At 45.4% G+C, this 13345-nt stretch overlaps 1 long non-coding RNA gene across 1 annotated transcript in view; it reads right to left on the bottom strand.

Moving 5' to 3' along the window:
- Positions 1 to 13085, bottom strand: part of LOC309658286 — a 241063-nt gene extending 227978 nt beyond the window's left edge. Inside the window, exon 1 of the long non-coding RNA XR_014262177.1 lies at positions 11393 to 13085. This is a non-coding gene — a long non-coding RNA (uncharacterized lncRNA). The remainder of the gene's footprint in view (positions 1 to 11392) is intronic.
- Between the last annotated feature and the right edge of the window lie 260 nt (positions 13086 to 13345).

Genomic DNA, 13345 nt, shown 5'->3' with positions numbered 1-13345 from the left:
TGTTTCTGGGTTCTTTGGCTACAATGGACAGAAACACATGAAATCTGACTTAAGCTTATAAGGAAATTTATTGGCTTGTATAACAGAAAAGTACATAGGCACTGCCTTCAGGCAAAGCTGGATCCAGGTGCTCAGTCTCCTCTCCCAGCTTCTGCTATGTTGGCTTCATTCTCAGGAAGATTTTCCCTGTAGTTCCTTACATCTTACTGACTTAATCACTTCAGAGAAAACGGAACATACCTTTTTCAGAGGCTTCAGTAAAAGTCCCAGGGCTGATTCTGATTGGATCAGTTCTCTCTATTCTTGAGCCAATCACTGTGATCAGGGAGACAGAATCTTTCAGTGACAAGACCTAGGTCATGGGCAAGTCCTTGGAGCTGGAGTTGGGGGCGGCCATTGGCCAGTTCCACCAACTGTAAGGTCTGAAAGGGGCACAGGGGTGGTTTCCCAAAGGAATATGGAAGTGTTATTACCAGAGTAAAGGGGCAAAAGCAATAAAAGTCTGCTCCAGTGTTCTCCACTTGGGTGTGCATCAGAATCTCCAGAAGGGCTTGTTAACACACAGACTGCCAGGCTTCACCCCTATGCGTTCTGCTTCGATAGGTCTGGGGTGGGCCCAAGAATGTGCAAGTTCCCAGTGGATACTGCTGCTGCTCTGGGGGCCACACTTAGAGAACCACTGATCTGTACCTTTCTCTTACCCTCATTCTCTTCTCCCTCATCTTATCCTACGTGTAAGGGCATCTGTACCCATCCAGGCCCTTCAGACTGGGGATGTATACACCTTGTGCTATGTCAGGTCTTTCTGAGAGGCCCATGGGTACAATAACCTTACAGGAATCAGGAATCGATTGACAGATCCTCAACTTTCCTGAGTGCTCTTTCCTAAACTGATCTGCTAGAGAACTTCCCTGTGGTCCCTGGCTCCCTTCCTGCTGCACATTCCACAAAGTCCCTCCTCCACTTTACAGTAGAGAGGTACGCCTCTTGCCCTCCCTGCATCTCACTGCAGGCATTGCCTGGGATGTAGAAAATTCTAGCTCACAGAATGAAGGCATGATATCAGTGTGGGGAGCTCCCTTTAATCATGGTGCCATGAATCTACTGTAAGGCCTCAGGCTTTCCCTTGTCTTGATCTGTTCTGTAAGGGCAAAATGTGGATCCTGTTTTGGTCCAGGTGGGGTTATTCTGAATTCAGGTGCTGTGGGAGTATTGACAATTTTTGTTTAATTACCTTGCCTCTTTTATTCATTCCCCCAATATTATCTGGAATGCATTCACTACTAAGGGATGGTCTTATGAAAACAAAAGAAGTATCAATGGTGGGAGTAATTTATTTTACTTAGGGGACACAAACTCATGGCTAAATTCCATGCTTTACCTATCCATTTGTCTACCTACCTACCTACCTATCAAACCATCTTGGAATGACAATATTCAAGATTTTGAAAATGCATTCTTTGAAATACCAGTCTGGGTCCTGCTGCACTGTCACCATCCTCTGAGATGAGAGAGAGCCTGGTGTGTTTCTCATCCATCCGTTCCTTGGTCCATGTCTCTGTGGAATATTTTGCCCAGTTTCAAGAAGGAGGAGATGAAACCTTCCAAAATTACTTCCTACAGGTCATATTTGAGTAAAAGATCTTGTAGCAGAGGAAAGTTAGTATTTTATCTTTTCTTGAACATTTATTAAGACTTGCAGGGGAAATATTTTCATTTAACTTTTGCAAAACGTTGACTGGCTACCCTAAATCCACATTCGTTTTTCATTTGGGTGGAAATCTCTTATATGCTGTCACTTGTCACTGTTCATTTATTCATTCTTATTGTGTATTTATTAGAATTAGAAGAACTTAATTGTGAATGACATGGTTTCTACTGAAAAGATATTCTCTTCAAAGTTATTTAAGGGGGTTCATGAGAAAAAAGTGTGAAGACCCCAATCTAGTTCAATTCGGGCATCTGTACACTCTACAGTCAGACACAGATATACAATCAGAAAACATTCCCCAAGGCACTGGCTGCTTGCCTGCCTTCCGCAGCTGGGAGCACAGAGGTACCTCAACTTGGTCTCACGGGGAGACCCCAAGAGGCAGCCCTTGGGGAGCTTGCACACAGTTGAACGTTGTGAACAGATGGACTATAAAACAGTAAGAGAAGAGCATGTAGATAGAGGCCCCCAAACTCTGGATGCACAGAGGATGAGAGGACTAACTGGGAAAGAAGTGAGGGGTCAGGAGACTCTGGAAGGCTGAATGAAATTTAACTGCGAGGAGAAAGCGGGGAAGGGCAGTCCAGGCAGAAGGAACAGCAAGGAGAAGGTGGAAAGAAGCAAAAATATATGAAGATTTACAGAATATGGCATGGCAGGAGCTAGGAAGCGCAAGGTGGAGCGATGGGAGATGCAGCTGGGATGGGAGAGAGAGAGAGACAGTCAAGGCTGTGGCTTTCATAGCCCCCATTTTTTGCACGCCACTCCTGCATTGTGCACATATGTCCAAGTTCACACGCACCCTGCTCTGCACATGCAGGAACAGTCAGTCACACTCTGACGCTCAGCCAAGTGTACACACCAGCACTAAGATAGCACAGGGTCATGCCTCCCTCCTGCCCTCCTTTCTCCTTCCTTCCTGCCTGTAACATTTTCTGAGTGCCCACTCTATACTGGATTCCTTGGAGATAAAGCAGTAAATCTCTGCCATCTCTGCCCCCCAGAGGCTTATTGAGGTGACAGACAGTTAAAAATGACCACACACTGTGATTAGTGACACAATGGGCCAGGATAGTACAAAGGGGGAATCAGTGAGGACTTCCTGGAGGAAGAGTCCTGGAAGCTGAGACCTGAAAGAATGAGGAAGCATTGGCAAGAATAGAAGGGGGTGGGAGGGGTGAAACATTCTAGGTAGAAGAAGCAGCATTTGCAAAGACCTGGCTAAGAGAGCATAGCCTCCAGGAAAACACAGAAAGGGGGCCAGGGGAGGATTTATGATTTCAACACAGGAGTGGCAACTTGGTTGGCAAAAATGGGGGAGGGGATGTTACTAGAGGCTCTCCTCGGGTTTCTGTTTTGTTGGGGAGGCTGGGGCTTGGGCTGATGGACGAGGATGATGGTCGTGGGTACCACACCTTCCTCAGGCACCTCTGGGGACTGCTTTAGAGTCAGATGTGGTTCCATTCCTCATCAGCTTTCACCTCATGGTTTTAGCAGTCATTGAGGATCATGGCCTGCATCAGTGGTTCCCAACCAGGGTGACTTCAGGACACTTGGCCGTGTGCGGGGATGTTTTGGTTGTCACAACTGGGGGGCAGCTACTGGCATCTAGTAGGTAGAGTCTAGGGATGCAGCTAAACATCATACCATGTACAGAACAGGCCCTACAACAAAGAATTATTTGGTCCAAAGTGTCAATTGTGCTGAGGCTGGAAAACCTTGGCCCAGATCCATTTTTCAGGAGAGTGGCAAAATGGTGATTTTCTACTTCTATCATTTCTTCTGCAGTGATTGACTGGGATTCTTCTGTAAACAAGAACTCTTCCCCATCAACTCTTCAGTTACCCCAAGAGATAATTCACACAGGAAAGACAAGTACTTGATTCTTTATTTACCAGTTTTCAGAATAATTCATCAACTAGCATTCTCCAAAGATGACCAATGCACTTTTTTAGTATCTCCATGAGAATTTTAAGAAACTTAATGTCTCGCAATCCATGGAAGTGATTAATCTTTGTGAAGGTCAGATTCCTCCATCTTTGGCCAGTGAGGACTCCTTCGGTTGGCTCTTGTGTCCTTTTGTCACTGCCTTAGTGTTCTGATAGCTTCTTTGCTTCCTGGTGTGACAAGTTGTCCCTGGCTCATCGTGTACATTTTAAAGCTCTTAGCACAGTGCCTGGGACATAACGAGTGCTCATCTAATGCTGTGATTATTGTGAGGACAGAAATCAGCTCCTCCAAGTTGCTTTCCCTCAACCCCCAGTGCATTCTGACACTTGCTTTCTGTACCTCCAGACGGTCTGGGGCAGGTCCTGAGAGTAATGAAGGTTCAGGTTAGCCAGAGACAGCTGCAAACCGTGGCTCTGTTGGACAGAGGGACCTGCCAGCCAAGAGTGCACGTCTATTAGAGGCCAGGGTAAGCCGGCAGAAGAGAGGGGCAAATTAGCTAATTCAGGAGTCAAGGCCTTGCTTTTGTTTTCACTGTCAATTTTAATCCTGCAATAACCTTTGACCTAAGCCTTGGGGCAATTAGTGCCTGCAAGTGAAGCAGTGGTGGGTTTGAACTTCTGCCTTCCTTCCAGGCTAAGTCAATACCTTTGTATTCTATTACATGTAATTGAGGCAAAAGGGTTTATTTAAGCTAACAAATGATTATTTCCCACAATAGAACCTCCATCCCAGTTAGCGAATTGGCTCTTCCAGGCATCCTATGTTTTGTCTGCAACCAAAGCCTGTATTTCACTGACTGCTTTGTCCTCTTTTCTCCTTTTTCCTTGCTTCTCTCTCCTACCCCTCCCCTTTGCCCTCACAATTCAATTGAGTAAATTCAATGTAACTAGCATTCACACTGAGCCTCCCCTGTTAGGTTTAGGCATTAGGCAGGCCAAGCCCTTAGATCCCAGTACAATTCTGGGCCACCCCAGAAGGATCTCACAGCCTAGTGACAAAGACAGACATGTAAACAGATAAATTATAAATTATTACTGTGGTGTGATAAGTGCAAAGTAATTCAACAAGTCTAGGCAAAGAAGATAGATGGTGTGGAGGGGTCTTTGTGCAGAATCTAGAAGGGAGACAAGACTGGGGACATTTGAACCATTAGACATGAGGCTTCCATAGACCAAAGAGGGATTTTATCCAAGTGACTTGAGGGTAGTTATTTAAAAGAATGTGGCACTACAGAACACAGATTTTGTTCGGGTTCCCTGCTTCCCTATGGTGTCATGTACTTCAGAGAAGGCTTGTGCCAATCTCATCCTTGGGGTGAATCTTGATTCATCAAAGCCCGTCATGCTAACTGCACTTCCCTTGCCAGTGATTGGCTTAAGACAGGTGCATATGACTCTATTTTGGCCAATGAGCTATGAGGGGAAGTCTGGGGTGGTGGTGGGGGGGGCATGTTTCTATGGAAGTTTCTTAACCCTTAAAAACAGACACAGGGAAATTATGATCACTTTTCTGAGTCTGGATTTTGGTGAGGATGTGATGGCTGGAGCTGTTGTAGCCTTCTTGCAACCATGAGGAGAACCAGCTGTTACACTGAGGGTGGTAGAGAAAAGAGAAGGCAGGAACCTGGGTCCTTGTTCAGCTACTGAATAAAGCAACATGGGACCTTCCTGCCTTGAGACTTCTCACTGTCTGAGATAACAAAATGTTCTTGTATGTAAGTCTGTTTCAGTTGGGTTTTCTGTTACGTGTTGCTGAAAGCTTCCCAACTAATAATACAGAAAAGGGGGTAGAATTTGAAGAATGAGTCATGAGAAAGAAAAGAGCATTTCGGGAAGGGGATACAGCCCAGACGAAGGTGCTGAGACAATAGGAAATGTACATTTTAAGTGCACGGAGGCTTAGTTCTGAGAGGTGAGGTCAGATAGGGTTCAGCCAGGTTAGGCAGCATCCCATTTCCCCCTCTCTCTGCCTCCCTCTTTTCCTCCATTCCTCCTGAGTGGTTCCTCCTCTTCAGCCAGTCTCCTCTCCAAAGGTACACGGGAGGGAGATGCAGGTAGCAACAATCTTAGCCTAGATATAAAATGTTTACTGAGTATTCACTCTGTGCCAGGCCTTGTGCTGGGCTGAAACGGTCCCTCTGAACAGATTGCCTAGTCCAGGGACAGAGACAAAAACGTAAACCTATGTTTCTAAACATGTGATCAGTTTTAGATGGTTCATGAGCTAATATTTTTTTTTATTTGAACAGTTATGAATTTATTTTAATGATCAATTTCTATACATGGCAGAAATATACATTTTCCTTTCAAATATATTAAAGCATAGGAAAAAAAGAGTCAGTTTAAGGAAAACTAGTTAGTAATGTTACAGGCAGTATGAGGACGTGGTAAAACTTGTGCAATGAGAATTGAAAAACATGTACATGCACATGTGTGCATGTGCGTGTGTGTGTGTTAGTCTGATCAGTTTTATTTTTTGTTTTTTCTAATCATTTGAGAATAGACTTCTGTTCTTTCAGGAACTTCTGTTTCTGTGTTTTATGTGGTTTCACTGGGAGATGCCATGTACATATACAACCATCCCTACTCCCACCATATTCAATTGGTCCAGGATTTTCTCTCAGGATTTGTCAAACCATGAAAAGCCTCTTTCTAGTGGCAGAAGCTATGAGACATGAGACTTGGGAACTGTTGGCCTGTTCCTTGCCCTACCAAGGACCCTGACCTGGGGTGAGGGAGGAAGGAAGGAAAAGAGAAGGAGAAAAAGAAGATACAATTCATTCTCGTTATTCATGGTAGTTATGTTCTATAAAGTGACCACAAACTGAACTAGTGAATATCCAACCATTGCTCCTGGGGGAAATACAGGGTTAGGTTCCTGTGAGCCCCTGGTCACAACATTTTCATCAACTGATCAGTGTATAACTTTGTTTTACTTGTGTTCCTGTTTAAAGACACCTTATTTAACATACATTGTTGATTCATTAACATTAAACTCACAGCCAGCAGCGCTATAACTCACTCCTGAACGAGCCTTATCCAACACGCATGTTTTCTCCATAAGTCACATCACAGCCTTCTTGCACTTAGGAGCACTAGACAGCACCTCAGCGCTATGCTTGGGGGGTCGTTTTCAACAGTGAAATCACCAACAAAAAGCACTAAAATGAGAAAAAATATGGCATTAAATAGACTTACAAAAAGGACACTTTTTCATAACATGGGAGCTGAGACCAGAAAACAGAGTGTCGCCTAGTTTGACCTTAGCTGGGAACATGTGTGTCGGATGACTCAAGTTTTTCACCACTCTGTGCGTGTCCACAAATGACTGTGAAAATGCCACAAATATTGATCTAGGGTTTGCAAATAAATTTTAGCAAGTAGACAAATTTACAAATACAGAATCCATGAAAAATGAGAATTGATTATGAGAGAGAGAGGGAGAGAGTGCTTGCTCAGCTCTGCTGGAATTTGAGTCACTGGCTCTAGCTACTTCCCTGCCCTTCTTTTTTTTTTTTAATTTATTTTTTGGCTGCGTTGAGTCTTCATTGCTGTGCACAGGCTTTCTCTAGCTGCAGTGAGCAGGGGCTACTCTTCATTGTGGTGCACAGGCTTCTCATTGCAGTGGCTTCTCTTGTTGTGGAGCACGGGCTCTAGGCATGCGGCGGGCTTCAGTAGTTGCAGCACTCAGGCTCAGTAGTTGCAACACGTGGGCTCAGTAGTTGTGGCTCGCGGGCTCCAGAGCGCAGGCTCCAGAGCGCAGGCTTCAGAGTGCAGGCTCAGTAGTTGTGGTGCACAGGCTTTGTTGCTCTGTGGCACATGGGATCTTCCCAGACCAGGGATCAAACCTGCGTCCCCCGCATTGGCAGGTGGATTCTTAACCACTGTGCCACCAGGGAAGTCCCATTCCCTGACCTTCTTATGGCTTGAATGTTCAATTTTGTTTGATTGTACGAGATATTTCAAGGTCCTTTCTATGCCCCACCCCTTTTTGTTTTACCCTAAGCTGATTCAGTTGGAGTTCTGTTGCTTGCAACCAAGAGTTCAGACTTAGTATATAAAGTCCTTGGCACATAGTAGGTCCTCAGTGAATGTGGGTCCCTTCCCGCATAGAATGCAGGATTGGCTAAAGGTAACCAATGAACGTGTGTCCTAGGGAGAGACAGTGGTTAAGGAAAAAGGGCTTTATAATAAAAAAAATAGGTAGCAACATATTTCCAACTCTTCCTTTTACCCTTAGCAGCAGCAGTCACTTCTTGCCATGTTCCACTACAGATGGAAAAGTCACTGAATTACAAACCCAGTTGCAAGCTATTTTTGGTGTAATTGTGGTGTGTGTGTGTGTGTGTGTGTGTGTGCGTGCGTGCGCACGCGCAATGTATGCATTGAGATTCTTGGCCACAGCCTCTGTTTGTATCAGCTGTCAGCAAATCAGAGGCACCATACACGTTTGTCATAATTCATTACATTAATTAACCATGTTTGAGAACTGGGCACAGGCCAGAGGGGATGCGGGGGAGGGAAGCCTCCACATTGTTTTGTCTGAACCTCCCGGGTCAGAATTTCCACGGTTTGATGGGCTGCCATCGCCTGCACATGTGTCCCCTGACACGCGGACCTTGATGAAATCATCATGTTTACATCTTTGAATATTCTCTGCAGATGATGCCTGTGGCGGGAAGCCAGAGGCAGAGAGCATCCCAGAACTTGGCTCTGGAGGCCCATCTCTGTACCCAAAAAGAGTTTGGAATTACCCTGACGTCCGGTACCAAACTGGGCACCCTCCACTAGCCCATCTCTCTTTGGCCAGTTCTCTGGGCAGGCTGCCTGGGCTAGGCCTTCTGCAGGACAAATGGCGCCGGCCATACCATCCCCACTCAAGGCACGGTGGGGGTGAAAGCGTTCTCTCTCCACATCCCCCAGTTCAGTGAACGCCAGCTGCCAGGCTCGGAACTTGCAGATAATTCTTGACTCTTTTACCATATCCAGTCTCCCTCCACATCCTATTCATTCCCCTTTATTACCGTTTCTCAGGTCCTTGGACTTCAGCGCTACTTCACCACGATCCCATCTGGGCCTCCATTGCCTCTCACCTGGACCACAGCAAGAGTCTCATCTCTGGCTTCCTTTTTCCCCATCTCTTCCTTCCATCTTTCCTGCAGCCTGCAGCCACAGGGAGTTTTCTACAATGTAAATAGAAGCATATCACTCTCCCAGTTCCTCCATACTTCCCATTGACCTTGGGATTCTTTATGATGGCTTACAAGGCCCTTCCTGACCTGGCCCTGCCAATCATTGATTTCTGTCCATTTTCAAGCCTTATTCTCCAGCCTCCCTGCAGTTCTTCTAGTAAGTTTCTTTTGCCTATATTAGTTTATTTTGTATGCACCCACAGACCCTGACTCCTGAATCATCAAAGTTTATATTTGTTCTGTTATGTCAGATTCAGGACAATTAAAAACATTTTTTTTCAATAAAAATGTCCTATGTTCTTACCATGTGCTCAGTAACTGGGCCTCTGACTGGTGTTTATCACTGAGTCTTTGGTGTTTAGAAACTGGGTCCTTAATGACATCATTTAAACTACTGGATTGGACCTTGCCTGAAGCCAGTACCATGCATTTCCCAGTTTCGGGGGTTTTTTTTGGTTGCGTGGTACGGCTTGCGGGATCTTAGTTCCCCTACCAGGGATTGAACCTGGGCCATGGCAGTCAAAGCTCCGAGTCCTAACCACTGGACCACAAAGGATCTCCTTTCCCAGTTTTTTTAGTCAACAGATTCTCCTTATGTTTGATTATTTATTTATTTTTGGCTGTGTTGGGTCTTCGTTGCTGTGCATGGGCTTTCTCTAGTTGCAGCCAGCAGGGGCTACTCTTCCTACTCTTCGTTGTGGTGCGCGGACTTCTCATTGAGGTGGCTTCTCTTGTTGTGGAGCACGGGCTTTGGGTGCGCGGGCTTCAGTAGTTGTGGCACCCGGGCTTAGTTGCTCCGCGGCATGTGGGATCTTCCCGGACCAGGAATCGAATCCGTGTCCCCTGCATTGGCAGGCGGATTCTTAACCACTGCGCCACCAGGGAAGTCCCTCTCCTTATGTTTGAATTAAATTTTCTGTGACTTTCAACTTGACACAGACATTGAGTTACACATTGTTTTTGGACAAGGACGATGCCTGCTTCATCTTGACTGTAATTATCTGCTAGGGTGGATTTTTTATTTGTATTATCCAGGCTTATTATTAACCTCTTCCCTTCCTTGGTGTAATTACCCTCTGCACATCACTTGCAGTTTATAAAGCAGTCTCACATCCATTATCTCATTTAAACCTGCCAGCAATCCTGGGAGGTATGTGTAACTGCATCCATTTTACAGATGAGAGAACTGAGGTTCAGAGAAGTAACAGGCTTGCCCAAGCTCGCATGGTTAGTAAAAAGCAGGGCTAGCTTTTAAATCCTGCCCTCTGATTCAGAACTTGTATATTTTCTTACATTTGTGTGTTCATTAATTCATTTGAGAACAACAAAAATGACCGAATGTCAGCTATGTTAGAGATCTTGCCAGGCTTTGGAAATACACCAGTGAAGAAGGCAGAGTCCCTGTCGTTGAGGAACTTACTGACCAGCAGGAGACACAGACCATGGCAGTGATCTGTGATGGGGGCCCTGATTCATTCTGAGCCTGAATAGCTAGCTGATCAGCAAGCCACCACTGGAGGGGACAAGCCTCCACCATTTCCAGTCTCTGTCTCCCTGCGTAAGATTCAAATTCCAGGCTTGGGTGGGATGGGGGTGGGTGGTGCTGGTTAAAATAGATGCAATAGATTGTGTGCAGTGGGGAACAGGTAATTCTGCAAGAGGAAGTTGAGACATCATTAGGGAGGAGAAATAGGAACAACAAATGTTCACTATAATTCGGGACACTTGAGTCACTTACTGGATTCCAAGGTTATTGTGCCTGGGTGATGGTCAAGAGTTACAATTGCTACACCCTGGCTTTTAATACATGATTTCCCAATTTGGGACATTAGGTTTTTTCCCTTAAGTCCTTTTGACTTATTTTGGAACCACCTTCTATGAATAAGAATGTTGCTAAGCCCTTTAGGGAGAAGGTAGATGTTGGTGAGCGGGGCCAATGCATTTTTTCATCTTCTTCTGTAGTAATGTAAATACCTCCTCTGTACTTTCTCAACCCAAGGCAGACGTGACTAATGGAGCCTGGAATTCTTTCCCACTGAGCCCAGATAAAGCCTCAGAAATCTTATTACAGCCACAACCAATTGACCAGAGTTGGCACATGGAGTGACATCTATTTGCCAGTCCTGTTTTGGAGACCGTGGGACCTTGGGAAAATCTCCTTCCTTTCTCTGGGCCTCAGTTTCCCCATCTGTTAAATAGTGGCAGGTGCCTTCCAATTCTGACCATGTTAGAATGGAAGATCTTCGAGGTGGAAAGACATCTCTGTAGGGCAGGCTTTTAGGCTCTAGATGAAGTTTGCTCCCTCTCTTTCCCCATCCTCCTAGGACCTTCAGGACTGGGAAGTAGGTGGGAATCATATCATGTGCTGGGACACAGACCAAATATTTCCCTCACAATCTGTGCAGGTAACACCGCTAGAGAACGCCTGAGACTCAGGGGTGTGTAGTCTAGGAGCGAAGTGGCAAGGTCACCATTTTTTGAGTGCCTACTGTGTATGCCCGGCCCCACCTCTAATCTCCAGCACAACCCTCCGAGGTAACGTTCTCATTCTTTTTTTTTTACTGAAGTATAGTTGATTTACAATATTGTGTTATTTTCAGGTGTACAGCAAAGCAACTCAGTTATTTTCTTTCAGATTATTTTCCATTATAGGTTATTACAAGATACTGAATATTGTCCCCTGTGCTATACAGTAAATCCTTGTGCCTATCTACCTTATATGTAGTAGTTTGTATCTGTTAATCCCATACTCCTAATTTAACCCTCCTGCATTCTTTTTCCCCTTTGGTAACCGTAAGTTTGTTTTCTATGCCTGTGATTCCTTTGTTTTATAAATAGATTCATTTGTGTTGTTTTAGGTTCCACATATAAGTGATGTCATATAATATTTGTCTTTCTCTGTCTGTACTTACTTCACTAAGTATAATATTCTTTAGGTCCGTCCATGTTGCTGCAAATGGCAATAGTTCATTCTTTTTTATGGCTGAGTAATATTTCATACCACATCTTCTTAAGCCAATCTTCTCTTGAGGGACTCTGGTGTTGTTTCCGTGTCTTGGCCATCGTAAACTGTGCTGCTATGAATATTGGGGTGCCTGTGTCTTTTCAAATTAGAGTTTTTGTCTTTTCTGGATATATACCTAGGAGTGGGATCGCTGGGTCATATGGTAGTTCTATTTTTAGTTTTTTTAAGGAACCTCCATACTGTTTTCCACAGTGGCTGCACCAATTTACATTCCCACCAATAGTGTAGGAGGGTTCTCTTTTCTCTACACCCTCTCTTTATTTGTAGACTTTTTGACGATGGCCATTCTGACTAGTGTGACGTGATACTGTATTGTGGTTTTGATTTGCATTTCTTTAATAATTAACCATGCTGAGAATTTTTTCACATGCCGATTGGCCATATGTATGTCTTCTATGGAGAAATGTCTTCTGCTCATTTTTTGATTGGGTTGTTTGTTTTTTTGATATGTTCTCATTCTTATCTTACAGACAAGGGTAATGACCTCTGAGTGCTACCCACACACTCACCCAGTGGCAGAGTCGGGATTAAAGCTCAGGTTCTGTGTCCATTGCTCTTTCAATAATTCCACCTAGTTCGAGCTAGAAAGGCCCTAAGGGTATGATCTTTGGTACTTTTGGGGATTTGCCAGGCCCAGTGCCACTCCTGGTCCCCCTCCCCCTGCGGCACCAATCTGTCTCTGCACCCAACACTGTTGCTCTGCTCAGCTCCCCCCATCTTTCCTGGCTTCTGTGTTCTCTGTGCCTATCGGCCTGTGCCTGCACTCTCTTTGCAGGGTTGCCCAGGACTGGAGATGCTTCCCACAGATGCCAAGAGAGGGTCACGCCCAAGGACTTATATTCTCCTTCCACTCTGCTGTTTGGCCAGTGACTGGCTGGTACTGGAGTAGGAAAGCCCAGTGCCCGTGGCTGGAATCTGCACAAACTCTGAGGGGTAACATCCGCCCCAGAGTCTCCCTGCGGTATCAAGCTGAGGCTACGCCTTTGCCCCAGCTTGCACCCTTGCTTGGCTTCCTTCCCTTCCCTGTTGTCCTTCCCCCACTCTCTGACTGAAAGGAGTTCCTCAGTAAATCACTTGCCCTCAAATACTCAGCTCAAAGTCTGCTCTGGGCAACCTGACCTTAGATACCTTCCTTCCCTCTATTTCTTAGGAAATTAATCATAATAACTGAGATTTTAGAATTCATTGCAAAGCATTTTTTAAAAAAATCATTTATTTTATTTTTGGCTGCATTGGGTCTTCGTTGCTGCGTGCGGGCTTTCTCTAGTTGTGGCGAGCGGGGGCTGCTCTTCGTTGCGGAGCGCGGGCTTCTCATTGCAGTGGCTTCTCTTGTTGCGGAGCACGGGCTCTCGGCGCACGGGCTTCAGTAGTTGTGGCTCGCGGGCTCCAGAGCGCAGACTCAGCAGTTGTGGCGCACGAGCTTAGTTGCTCTGCAGCATGTGGGATCTTCCCGGACCAGGGCTCTAAC

The sequence above is a fragment of the Balaenoptera physalus genome (genome assembly GCF_965194825.1).
Source record: "Balaenoptera physalus genome assembly, chromosome: 3".
In the NCBI taxonomy this organism is placed as follows: Eukaryota; Metazoa; Chordata; class Mammalia; order Artiodactyla; family Balaenopteridae; genus Balaenoptera; species Balaenoptera physalus.
This window is presented reverse-complemented; position numbering and strand designations above follow the sequence as displayed.